The sequence below is a fragment of the Sarcophilus harrisii genome, chromosome 4 (genome assembly GCF_902635505.1).
Source record: "Sarcophilus harrisii chromosome 4, mSarHar1.11, whole genome shotgun sequence".
Lineage (NCBI taxonomy): Eukaryota > Metazoa > Chordata > Mammalia > Dasyuromorphia > Dasyuridae > Sarcophilus > Sarcophilus harrisii.
The window spans coordinates 449,040,021-449,053,253 of NC_045429.1; the positions used below are offsets into that span (position 1 = coordinate 449,040,021).

The 13,233-nt window shown below is 44.9% G+C and overlaps 1 protein-coding gene across 1 annotated transcript in view; it reads left to right on the forward strand.

The window, feature by feature from the left end:
• The first annotated feature begins 240 nt into the window (after positions 1-240).
• Positions 241-13,233, forward strand: part of SRRM3 (serine/arginine repetitive matrix 3) — a 106,217-nt gene continuing 93,224 nt past the window's right edge. The window contains exon 1 of the mRNA XM_031967993.1: positions 241-489. The gene's annotated coding sequence lies outside the window, so the exon portion shown is untranslated. The remainder of the gene's footprint in view (positions 490-13,233) is intronic.

Here is a 13,233-nt window from a genome sequence, read left to right on the forward strand (position 1 = left end):
GAAGGGAAGAAGGGAGGGAGGGAACTCCTTCCTATCTTGATAATCTTTCATCCTTCCTAAGCTGATGTTCTCGATGGCATTTCCTCCCTGTTTTTAGCCCTGCTTCTAGCCATCACTAGCCAGGAAGCCTGGAGTAGTTGTTCCTCCCAGCCTGGAGGTGGCAATAGGAAGTTCCTCAACTCGCTGGGAGCTGGGCCGCTCTGGCAACTTCTTACGGGAGGGGGAGGAAAGAGGAGGCTGAGCTCCATGGTGATGAGCTGTCCAGCATTTCAGCAACCGGAGCCTCAGAGAGAGCTGGAAGAGGAGGAGAAGGACCGCACAGAGCTGGGCGGGGGAAAAGAGGCAGGGAAAAAGGGGACAAGGCACTGGGCGGGGAGGCAGGTCTGCATGGCTGAGGGAGGCAGGTGAAGAAGAGGATAAAGAAGAGAAGGGAGATCCAGGCATCAGACCCCCGAGCCCTGGAGAGAGGGTGGGGAAGCCCGCAGGAAGGTAAGGAGCCAAGGGCTGGGGAGGGCCAGAGGGGAATGGGGGACGTCGGGAAACATCTCCTAGTAGCCCAGGAAAGAAGGAAGGACGGTTCGTGTCTGAGGCTGGCCTGGACTGGGCTAGAGAATAGTGTTTCTTTCTTGCTGAGCATCTTTCATCTCCTTCTGCAGGGCAGGGTATTTACTCTGGAGCCAGAGGAGGAGGAGGAGGAGGAGGAAGAGGAAGAGGCGGTAGTGGTGGTAGAGGAGGAAGGGGGAAGGATTATTGGTCTGGGCAGTGTTGTGAGTGTCTATGTGTTTGTAGAGGGTGGGGGTGAAGAGACTCTCTCTCCCCGTGGACAAGAGGCAGCTGGGTTTGTCTGCTCTGAAGCCAGCGTGGGCTAGAAAATTTCCAGTGTGTATGTTTGTTTAGTGGAGAAGTGAGTGAGTGTGTATGTATCAGCCTCCAAGACCCTGCCTAAGGACATAGGTGAATCTCTTGTGGCTTAAATCAATTGAGAAGGGGCATAGATGGGGCAGCAGGAATGAAAACATTTGAAAAGTTCCCTGGGTAGCCCGTACCCTGCCTTCCAGAAGTATCCCCACGATTCTCTGTTTCTGCTTCTTCTCTGTCCGTTCCTCTGTTTCCTATCTCTGTCTCTCTCTGTCTCTCTCTCTCTCTCTTACACACACACACACACACACCACAAATACACAAATAAAGGGCACTCAGTCCTTAGTTTAAAATAAGAAAAAAAACTTACCTGGAGGTAGTGAGTTTTCATGAAGGAACATTTAGGGGATACCTACACCTCTGATGGATTCAGGAAGAAACTGAGGACTCCTGGCCCACATGGTTGAACCACTACATCTGGATGACCATGGTGATTGGCTCTGGAGAGTAACAAGAGTGCAGGGGATGCTGAGTGAGCAGTCTGAGGGACAGACAAAAGCTGCTTCTCTGCTAGTTTTAGTAATGTTCCCATCCCTTAATGAAAACAAGAGTTTTGATACAGCAGCTTCTCTTCTAAGATCTCCCCATTGCCCTTCTTTACTCATAATATCTGGGATTGGAAGAATGGCATTATATATCCTCCTATTTATCATCCCCAGGCAGAAGAAGTAGGGGGTTTGGAAGGGGTGAATATGTCACATGCCCCTTTAACAGAAAGGGAGGTAGAGCCACCAAAAACCCAAATGTTCTATTTTCCCTGGAATCTTGCTGCCAAGGGGATGGGGCTGCATATTAATCCAGCAATTGGGAACCCCATGTTTAAGAGAAATGTGCTGATAATAGAGGGTGAGGATGAGAGGAAAGGTAGCAGCTCCAGTCAAGGACTCCCTGATCTTTTCTGAGCTCCTTTCTACATGACTTTATATTCCCTCTTCTCTCTCTCTATCATTGCTGGTATAGTTTCCTGGGGGACCCAAGAATGGAGAATCAGAGGCACTTAAAGGTGCGAGCCACTGTTAAGGTATCCCTCCTCTCTCCAAGCTATAGACCTCATCACTCACCAATAACTTTGCACTCTCCCAAATATTCTTTCTCACCCAGCTGATCCTTCCCTCCACAAGCCCCACCCTTTGCTTCAGCCCTTTGATCTCTTACTCCCATCATCTCAGCTCCCTGGGACTCCCTGAGTATCTCTGGGAAAGAGAAGAGGCAGAATTTTTGGTGAAAGGAGGGGTTGGAAGTAGAGGAGCTCCTCTCTAGGGGGCATCTTGAGGTCAAAGACCCAGAAGAGCTCCAAACTGCCTCCCCATCAGAAACTGGAGACAGACAGGCTGGCAAATGAGACTTAAGCAAGCATGTATTTTTAAAATTTCTTAACCTTGTTTTTTGTTCGGGATCCTATTAATGGGTGAGGCATGTGTTGGAGACAAGAAGAAGAGGGTGTTTTTCTTGAAGAGCAAATGCGTGGGATGGGGTTGGATTTTAAGCAAAAAAAAAGTGTTGAACAAGAGGTTGACTGTGGTGGAATGAGCTTAAAAGAGAATTTGAAGGTGCTTCTTTTCTCCTTTGAGTAGATAAATACTAAACTACCTGACATGGTTTAGGTATCCTCCCCTGGGAGCAGAGAAATGAGCTGAGTAATTTCTCAAGGTCCCTTCTGTCCCTGAAACTGAATGATGTCCATTTTACAGATGGAGACAGTTAGATAAATTGACGTATATTTAGAGAGTGGGAGGACAGAGTGGGATAGAAGAATGGATGACTTCTCCAAGGTCATTGGAAGTACTGGGGGAAAAACTGAAAATTGAACCATGTTGGAACACCTTCCCTACAGCTAGCTGGGCATGGATCTAGGATTCCCCATTCCCCCACCCTACCATATACACAACTTGAATGTCAGAGGTGGGATTCTAGGTTTAGAGAACTGTGAGCCCCCTGTCTGCTCTTTCCTTTCTCTTGCCTCCCCATCTGTCAGCCTCTCAACACCCAGCTGACCTCAGCAAGGAAAGTACTGCTATTTCCCTCCTGGGGAGAGGGAATTGGCTCATTCCCTGAGCCTGGGACAGTGTTAAAAATAGTTTCCAGTATGGCTGTATCAGGATCCTTACTCTCATTCCCTCCCTACTTCCTTGCTCTTTTGTTGACTTCCGAGGCCCCCAGTGAGTATTAACAATGCCAGAGCGCTGTGATTTTTTTTTCTCTTCACCACATCATAGATTGAACATCCGGAACAGTATGTTGTAGTAGGAAAGAGTTTGGGTCTTGGCTCTGCTGCTTTTTGTATGACTGTGGACAAGTCATTTTCCTTCCTCTGATCTTCAGTTTTCTCTAATATAAAGCACTTTGATACTTTAGAAAATCCATCAGCATTGATCCAACCTCCTCCTAAATTTTTAAGGCTTGCCATGACCAAGATATTCCTCCCCTGTGGTCACCTTCATTTTTAGTTAGGTGGGTAAAAAGATGATAAAAAGATTTTCCCAACTGGGACTGCTAGATTGTATCCTGCAAACACTGGCTTGAAGAACAACCCAGGGTCACTTCTCTTCATAATAAGATATCATAGGAGGACTTTAGTGGAAGAACTATAAAATGGACATAAATAATACTCATCCTGGTTACTTCTCCCAGATATTGTAAAGATCGTAAAATGTCAGAGCTAAAAGGTACCTTGGAGACCATTATATCTGACCCCTTCATTTTTATAATGAAGAAAACTGTGACCCAATGACTTGCTCGGATCAGACGAGGGAATGGATAGAAGAGCATGTTGGAAAGTTGAATTGCTGTGAGTTTTGCTGATTCTGTTCCCTTGGTCTTTTACAGCCACATAGCCAGAGTCATTTCTATTCAGGCTGAGGAATTTCCAACTTGATGAGCCCAGTAGAGTGAGGGTAGGAGGGGAGAAACTGAGGTTTTAAGCAGAATGAAATTGTTAGGGATGATTTTCCCTCCAGCTATTGGGATAAGGACCATAACTAGATTCTTTTAATCCTCAAATTCTGCCCTGTGCCATTTAATTTTAATTAGCCTCTCCTAGTTCTATGGAACAAAAGACGATTGAAATTTTTCTTCCCAGTCAGCACCAGGCGGCTGTGAATATCTTAATGCACACATTATGGATTCCCATTTTGGGGGCCATGTCATACCAGTCACACCCTCAACTTGGCCTGGATTTGTAGACCCTTTTTCACACCCACTATCCCTTCCTCTGCTTTCTTCTCTCTGCCAGGACACTAGCTGGTGATGTGACCCATCTTCTTCCCCTCAGTGACTCTTTAAAGTCAAATTCACCTTTCTACCATATTGACCAGTTTCCTAGTGATGTGTCCCAATGCAATAGGTGAGAAAAGTCACGGTGGGTCCTATGCGGAAAATAAAAGTGTAGAGTGTGTGTATGTGTGTGTGTGTGTGTGTGTGTGTGTTCCACAAGAGAAACTAAATAGATGTTTATTCAGTGGAATTGAAGAGGTTCATAAGGAGAGACAGTCTCCATAGCCAAGCCTCTTGCCTCTTCAACCTGAAGAGCCACTTCCTAGGAAGACCTTGGGATTTCTGAAGTCCAGTATGAGGGCTGACATCAGCACTTCCAGGTTTCAGTGATTACTAAGTTCAATGAATGAGTTTTGAAAAAGCTCCCTATCTCAGGTCACATCTATGCACAAAGTAGATTATAAATATTAAATTAAAATAATTCCAAATCTTCTGAGATTTTCTACTTCCTGCCTCCTAAGGAAAATTTCCAGAACCGCACAGAAGGAAGCCAGGGGACATGATGGTGGCAAGACTTCAGGAAGCCAAGATGGCAGATTCTCTCTTCCTGTGGGGAGGAAGGGAGACAATGTTTCATATAAACTAAACTGAGCTCTGAACCACATCTCTAGCCGCTTGAATGACCCACTGACACCTCAGAGAGGAGATGGTGTGATGTAAGAGTGTTAGATGACAAGCAGATCATCTGAATTCCAGTCCTGGTTCTGCTCCTTGTACTATCTCTGTGAACATCCCCTTGTCATTCAGGTTCTCAGTCATCTGTAAAATGATCGAGTTGAACTTTGTGGTTGTTCAGTTATTTTTGAATTTTGGGGGGTGCAGTGGTTTGTCATTTCCTTCTCCAGCATCTGAGGGGATGGATTTGAACTTGGGTCTTCCTGCCTTTGCCTGCTTACTCAGACCATCCTGGGTGCCTGGAATGAGCATCTTCCAAAATAACCCATCTTGAAATACCCAATCTTCTTCAAACTATCCCTATGTTGAATCTTTATTCCTGACCCTGGACTCCCATCCTTAGGGTCTTACACAAAGCATGCATTGAATATTTTGGATGAACAAAGAAAAGCAGAGTCCTCTTGAGGGAGTGGCTGGTGTGGCTCTGATTAGAAGCTAAGTATATAACTGGGCTGACTTGCGCCTGGGGGCTTTGAAAATTCATGTGAGTGTTTCTTTTGAGTCCTCCATTATTCCATGAAAAGCAATTTTAAATCCTCCCATTCCTGGAGTAGGGGACTCAGTGCCAGGGGTGAAGGTTCAGGGATGAGAACAGGGGCTGAGTGTCTGGAATGAAGAATAAGGATGGGGGATGGGATTCCAGTGCTCCTTGCCAGGAATGGAAACTGTTCTAGGGATGAGAGTTTAGCTCTGGGGATAAGAGCTCATTGAGAGAGAAGGGAGGTCTGTACTGAAGATGGGATCTTGGGGCAGAAAAGAGGGTTCAGTACTGGGGATGGGGAGGTGGAGACCAGGCTGGAGATTCAGTGCCAGGGAAGTGGATTTATTTCTAAGGATGGGAGTCCAGGGTTAGGAATAAAGATTCAACATAGGGATGGGTGACTCAATGTTAAAGATATGGGCTCTCTTCTAAGAGTGGAGAACTCCTAGTATCTCTGGGTTTCATCTGTTTGGCAAAAGGAGAGGAAAAAAAAACAGCAGGAAAGCTTTCTTTGAAATTGTCAGTGCCTGATCCTACATTCCTGTAACGGGGGAGCCAAGAGCTCAGTGCTGGGGAATGGAGTCTCAGTGATATGAGGGGAATTTAGAGCCTGAAAAGCTATGTCTGGATCTTGGATCTACTATATTCTATCTGTGTGATCTTGGGCAAGTCATTTAACTTTTCTAGATCCCCAGCTTCCTCATCTATATAATTAGGGAGAGGGTGGACTTCTAAGATTCTAAGGTCTCTTCCAGCTATATGATAATAGAGGTGCAATCCTAGAGATAAGGCTTAGTGTTGGGGATTGAAGCAGGACATGGACTTTATGATGAGGATGGGTGTTCAGTGTCAAGAGCAAGGGCTCAGTGGCAATGATGAGGCGCTCAGTGACAAGAATGAGGATTGTTCGGTGATATAGATGAGAAGTCAGTTTTGGGAATTCAGGGTTCAGTGACATAAATGACGGCAAAGTGCTGGGAATGGGGACTCAGTGATAGAACCGAGCTAAATTCTGGGAATGGGAGAGGTCTCAGTGAGAGATGAGAACTTGACTCAGAGGTAGAAATGAGGTATCTGCTGAAGGACAGAGGTTTGGTACCATGGAGAGCTCAGAAACCAATGGTTTTTTTTTTTTTTTTTTTTTTTTTCTGACAGTAGGATTCCCAATTTGAAAAGGAAACTGCATCAGTAAAGAGGGAACCAGATTTGGAGTCAAAATACTTGGATTCAAATTGGGGCTTTAACATTGACTCACCACGTGCCTTTAGACACATCTTTTCCTGATTGTTTGTTTTCCTTCCTTCGTTTTTTCCAGGAAATTATCAAAGAGAACTGCTCAGAAGTCATAGAAACAGAGGGTAAAATAGACATTAAAAGAATTCACCGATCACCTACTGAAAGGGATCCTAAAATCCTTCCTTCGTTCTTCTTCTTCTTCTCCTCTTCCTCCTCCTGCTCCTTCTCTCTCTCTCTCTCTCTCTCTCTCTCTCTCTCTCTCTCTGCCTCCCTCCCTCTCTCTTCCCCTTTCCTCTCTCTTCCTCCTCCCTCTCTCTCCCTTCCTTCCTTGTTTCCTTCTTTTCTCTCTCTCTTTCTTTCTTTCTTTTTTCTTCCTTCCTTCTTTCCTTCCTTCCTTCCTTTCTTTCTCTTCTTTTCTTCCTTCCTTCTTTCTTTCTTTCTTTTCTCACTTTCTCTTTCTTTCTTTCTTTCTCTTTCTTTCTTCCTTGGCAAAATGAAAGAAGTGACCTAAGTGGTCTCTAGGGGCCTTTCCAATAATAAAAACTCTAATATTTGGAGATTAATTCCAGGCCTCATCTAGCTGTCTTGAAAGATATCATTCCCTTACTAACAAAAAGGACTGAGTAAGAAAAGTATGGATGGTTCAATGTGCCTGATTCCACTAGTGGACACACAGTTCAGAGGCCACTCTATTAATCCAAGGAGCCATCCACACACCATGAGGGAGACAAATAAGACTTTTATTATTTCTCCACATGCTGAAGCCAACTCTCAATTATCTACAAGGGATAGGTTAAAGGGGGTAATAAATCAATGACAATCCCAAACATTAGAAATCCAGGTGTCACTTCTACTTGGGCCAATAGGAAGATGCACAATCAGAGAAAATGGATTTCAATGTTGGCTTGGACTTTTACTATATGATCTTAGATAAGTCGCTTCTGAGCTTAATTTCTCCTTTGTGAAATGAAGGTCTTGAACCAGTTGATCTCTAGAATCTTTTCCATCTTTAGATCTCAAGCTTCTTTAAGATGGGAGTGTAGGACAATAGAAAGATCATGACCTTGAGAATCAGAAAATCTAGATTTGATTTATAAGCTCCTGGTTTTTATCTGCTTAGCAGAAGAGGAGAAGGAAGACAGCAGAACATCCTCTTTCTGAAGTCTGCAGTTCCTGTTCCTTAACTTTTGTAATAATGGAGAGAGACCAGATCCTAGGATCTAATGGCCACTGATTCAAGCCCCTGTTAGTCTCTTGTTTCTCATAAAAGACACAGAGGACTGGGCCTCTTACCCTGGAATGAAGACAGTCAGTTATTATTATGTCATCGAATCTTAGATCATATACGTAGAATTGGAATAGACACGAGGCCATCTACCCCAAATCCCTTATTCTGCAGATGAGGAAAATGAGACCCAGAGAGATTAAATGACTTGCTGAGGATCATACAGGGGCTTGTCAGTCAGTCACCAACTACTTATTAAGTATTCTCTGTGCCAGGGATTGTGACAGAGTCAGAACTGAACACCCAGGTTCTTTGATTCTAAAGCCAGAACTTTTCCATTGTATCATACTGGGATCCCAACATGGAGACCAGTACTCCAGAATTCTAAGCCCAGAAATCCATCAGCTAGAATGTTGGGCACTTTATCCCTTAATATTCCTATATTCCCCTTTCTCACCTATTTCGAATGGCTTTGGGAGGGGAACCTCCACTGAGAAGAGGTGTCACTGGCAGTGTTGGTTCATATTTGGACTCTTGGTGCAGCCTTCTGGCTCCAGGGCTTCCCTGCCAGAGCCAGCCCCGGGCCTCCTTTGAGCATTGCTAATGCTCTGCAATAAGGGACCAGAGCCAGACTGGGCTTCCTCCTCTCAAGCCAACCCTCAAGCCCAATTCTGTGTGACTGCTCACTGCAGACTCTGCTCTGCAGGCTGCCAGGGAGGGAACAGCTTTTGGGGGGGAATGCCTCGGGGGATGTCTCAGTAAGGAGACAGAGCAGAACAGCCAGGGGCTTTCTGAGCTTGGAGGTAGAGTTCTTCAGCCCCCCTGGTATTTCCTGGCAGCAGCTCCCTCCCTCCCCCATCCCCCTTTTCCAGTGTTCAGTGTCTAGCATCACTCCAGGCAGACCCTACCCAGCACTGAGCCTGTATCTTTACCACCGAGCCATCATGCTCAAAACTCTCTCCTCTTTTCTTGTGGTTTTTTCCAACTCCTGACACTGTGCTCCCCAATGAAACCCCAACACTGAGCTTCTATCCTCACCTCTTAGCCCTCATCGCTATCACCGAACTTCCATCTGGGAAAAATGAGCCCCATCTCCAGTACTGAGCTCCTTAAGCCAACTTTTGGTACTGAAAGGGAGCCCTTAACTTGACATTGATCCTTCTTCCCCATCCCTGAGCTCCCATTCACAGCATCCAAGCACATGCCCAGCATCGGTCCCCGATTGTTAGTACCGAGCCTTCATCTCCTGTGCTGAATCTTCATCCCTGGCACTAAACTCCCATTCATAGCACGGAGACACTGGCTAGCATCCCTGACACAGAGTCTTTTGTACCCCTGGAGCTAGTGACATTTCAAAGTGATTTCCCTGGTGTGCACACCAGTGTGAGACCTATGTATGTGAGCAGGTGCATGAATATGCATGGTAAATGAGGGTGGTTATGTACATCAGAGTTTATGTATGTAGATTTATGTGAAGGAGTGTCTACATGTTATCTGGGGGAGAAGATTTGGGCTCTGGGTATTAAGACTTTGATGATAAATTCTGGCTTGTAAAAAGTATGATGCTGAACATCAAGAGGCCATCGTGGGGTTGGGGAGGGGGACAGGAGTCTTCAACAGGGATGAATCACTAGGTAGATGGATGAAAATTAAGAAGATTCTCTCTTACACCCCCCACTTCACATCTCTCCTCATTTGCCCATGATTTGCTCTTCTAATGATCTCATCCTGTAATGGCTGGGAAGGGCAGGGGAGGCAGTTCAGGAGTTAGAGAGTAATAAAGATGGAAGCTTAATGCTAGGAATTCAGGGAGCTGAGGGAGGGGTGGGAGGAGAGAAAAGGGGAGGGAAGGAGAGAAATATAATGAGAGAGAAGAAAGGAGAGGGAGATTAAGAGAGAAAGAGGGGGAGGGGGAGAAAGGAGGTAAGAGGGAGGAGGCAGAGGGGGGAGAGAGAGGGAGGAGGTGAGAGAGAGACAGAGAGAGGGAGGAAGGGAGGAGGAGAGAGAAAGAGAGAGAGAGAAAAAGGGATGGAGAGAGAGAAAGAGAAAGAGAGAGAAAGAAAGCAGAAAAAGAGAGGCAGATAGAGAAAGAGGCGGTGAGAGGGGAGGGAGAGACAGAGAAAGGGAGGAAAGAAGAGACTGAGAAAAGGAGAGGGAAAGATAATAATAAAAGAGAAAGAGAGTTTTCAATTAAGCAAGGCCCTCAACTAAATAAGCTAATAATTATTATTAATGAAAATAACTAAAATACATATATACATTAAGGTTTAGAAAATATTGCCTCATATGCACATCACAACATCCGTGCAATGTAGTTGTTTTTACTATCTTTATTTTGTCAGAGCTGGGATGTGACTTGCTTAGGGTCATACAGATAACAAGTGTATGAAGAAGGACTCAAATTTAGCTCTTCCTGTTTCCATGTTCCACTGAGGTGCCTAAAACAAGACATGAAAACTGCACTGGCTTGCGTGGGTGTTGAGGTGTGTGTGTGTCATGGGGGTGGGGTGAAGCTCAGACATTATAAATTGTACTGTTTGTGCAAATCCTGGTGGGACTATGTCCTGGCAGCTGGGCCTGAGCAGGATGCTCCTCCCTCTCCAGCCACCATTTTTCTTTATATTTTATTCTTCCAATCTTCCCCCCCCCAACTAGCATCCCCCTTTCTCAGCTCCTCTCCCTCTTCTTTTTCAGGGAACATTTATTAAATGCCTACTGTGTACAGAGCCAATGGTAGAGATACACAATTTAGAAGTGATATCAGTTTAACTTTTCGATGCACTCTAAGTATACAAAGTAACCTTCTTCACAAGGTTACATTAGTGCAAGTGACACATTAGTGCAAGAATGACTGTCTCTGCTTTCCACATGAGCAGTTGGGGAACTGGCCCGTTATCACACAACTAGTGGATAGCTGAGTTCAGATTTGATCCCAAATGTAATTACTGCCTTTGTGGAGTTTGCAGTCCAATCCAGGGCTAGGACACCAACACCGTAGTGTACAGAACTGTAATCAGTCACTCACCAGGTATTTAAAATGCTTGCTATGTGCCAGACACAGTGCTAGGTACTAGAGATACAAAGGGATAAAGATCCATGATTACAAGAAGCTTTTATTCTAACAGGGAAAAAGCTGTCCATGTAGTGGCTTATTTTGTTGTTGTGTCATTTCAGTTCTATATAATGCTTTGTGATCCCGCTTGAGGTTTTCTTGGCAAAGATACTGGAGTGGTTTGCCATTTCCTTCTCTTGCTCATTTGACAGTTAGGGAAACTGAGGCAAACAGGATTAAGTGACTTGATTAGGGTCACAGCTGGGAAGCGTCTGAGGCTGATTTGAACTCAGGTCTTTTTGAGTCCAGGCTCAGCACTGAATCCACTGTGTCACCCAGCTACCCAACACAGTGGTCTATATGAAACACGCCCCAAAAAAGTATAAAGTAATCTTCTAGGGGAAGGTGTGAGCAACCTTGTGTATATCTGTGTGGAGAGGGTGGTAAGGATGGGGATGCAGGGCAAGTGGAGAAGAGAGAGCCAGAATTCCCTATGTGTAGAATGGGAAAAGGCCAGTCTCGCTGGCAATGGAGTAAGAGGGGAAAGTCATTATTGATCTAAGACTTTTGTCCCTTCTTTTCTTAGCTCTCTCATCCTTCTGATCCCAGGGAATATCCAGCCAGACAGCAGATGTTTCTATGAACTTTCCCCCCATTTTTCTCTTTTCCTGGCCATCTTCCTCTTTTCCTGGGTTCCTTTATCTTCCCTCTCTGACCTTGTTCCCAGCTACCTCGAGATTTCGGGCTCAAGTCCATCCCCTTGTCTTGTGGTATCACTGAACGATGCCCTAGGGTCTGCCTCCCCTATCCATGTCACAGTTTGGGCCAGGGGATATATGATGACTTAGCCATCAGAGAACGGAGTTCTGTACGTTATGATATTCAGGACTCAGGATTGTGTGGGAGATGGAGTGACATCTAAGCTGTAAAGGCCTCTGCCAAGCACTGAATCCTTTTTGGGTCCCCTCTGCCCCTAGGGGACTAATTCTGTGCTCAGGAAAGTCAAACTCATTTGAATATCAGCTTGAGCCAGGGTAGGCTCTGGAGGAAAAATCTTGAATAAAATCACATAATGCATTTGTAAAAAAGACATGGGATTTAGAGCCAGAAGGGGCCTTAGAGATCACCCTCATTCTACAAAAGAGGTCCAAGAGAGAGGAAGGAAGTACCCACTTAGCCAAGGTCATGTGAATAGTAATGGCAGAGGCAATTTCCAAACTCCGTCTATCTCCTTCAAATTGATTGCTCCTCTACACAGTACTATCCAAAGCCAAGTGCAAATGGTTACTGGATTATTACTATTAGGATTATTGCTGTTTGCCTCAACATATCCATTATCAAAAACAAACAACCCAACAATATATCCTCCATCCTTTCCCTTGGTGGGGAGAATGGAGGATTAATCAGAGTCATAATAATGGCTCTCAGGATCAAAGCTTTGCTTCCAAAAGAGACATTAGAGATCATCTAATCTGACCTACTCACATCACAGATGAAGAAACTGAAGTCCAGGGAGAAGTAATTTAGCCAAAGGCAGACAAATAAAAGTGTCCGAGACAGGATTTGAATGTAGATCATCCGTCTTACAATTCAGCCAACACTTTGTCTGTCACATAGGTCTTCAAGATGTCAAGATAGTTAGTAGAGTGACCTTTGAGTTATGGGCGCCACTGATTCATCCATGTCCTCTCTCCCCTGAATCTTTTCAAGGGTAAAGTGTTGCGACAAATGGTTGAGATCAGACAAATGTCTATCATTTCCTGGAGGGGCCTCAGTTACCACATCTGTAAAAGGAAGGGGTTGAACAAAATGGCGTCTCAGGTTCTTTCCATCTTCAAATCTCTGAACATCATCGTGTTAACCGATAGCAAGGCTGGCTCTTCCCATGAGGACAGCCATAGTCCATGGCTTGGATAGCTAGCTCTGAGTGTCACCTACCGATTCTTCAATTCTCTTGTCCATTGATTGGCGGTAGGTTTCAAATTCTATACACATATCTGGTGTTATGTCCAATTCTGTAATGTCTGGGCTATGTAGAAAAGACAGGCGAGGTCATTCTATTATTCACAGCGTCATAAATAGCAAGCTGTGACAAGTTCAAAAGTTCTAGAGCTAGAGCTAGAACAGCCCCCTCAGAAGTAATCTAGTCTCATTTTACATAAGGGGAAACTGAGGCTCAGGGGCAGATGATTAGTAAACTGGCAGGAAGCAGTGTCCTATTCCCAGTCTAGGTTCTCTGATTGCAAATTCAGTGTTCTTTCCACTATAAAGCAGGTTTATTGATCTCCCCTAACTCTGGGCTAGACATATTTTTAAGGAGTCACAAGAGAGAGATTTAAGACTTGTTCTCCTGCCTCTGACTCCATTCCAGCT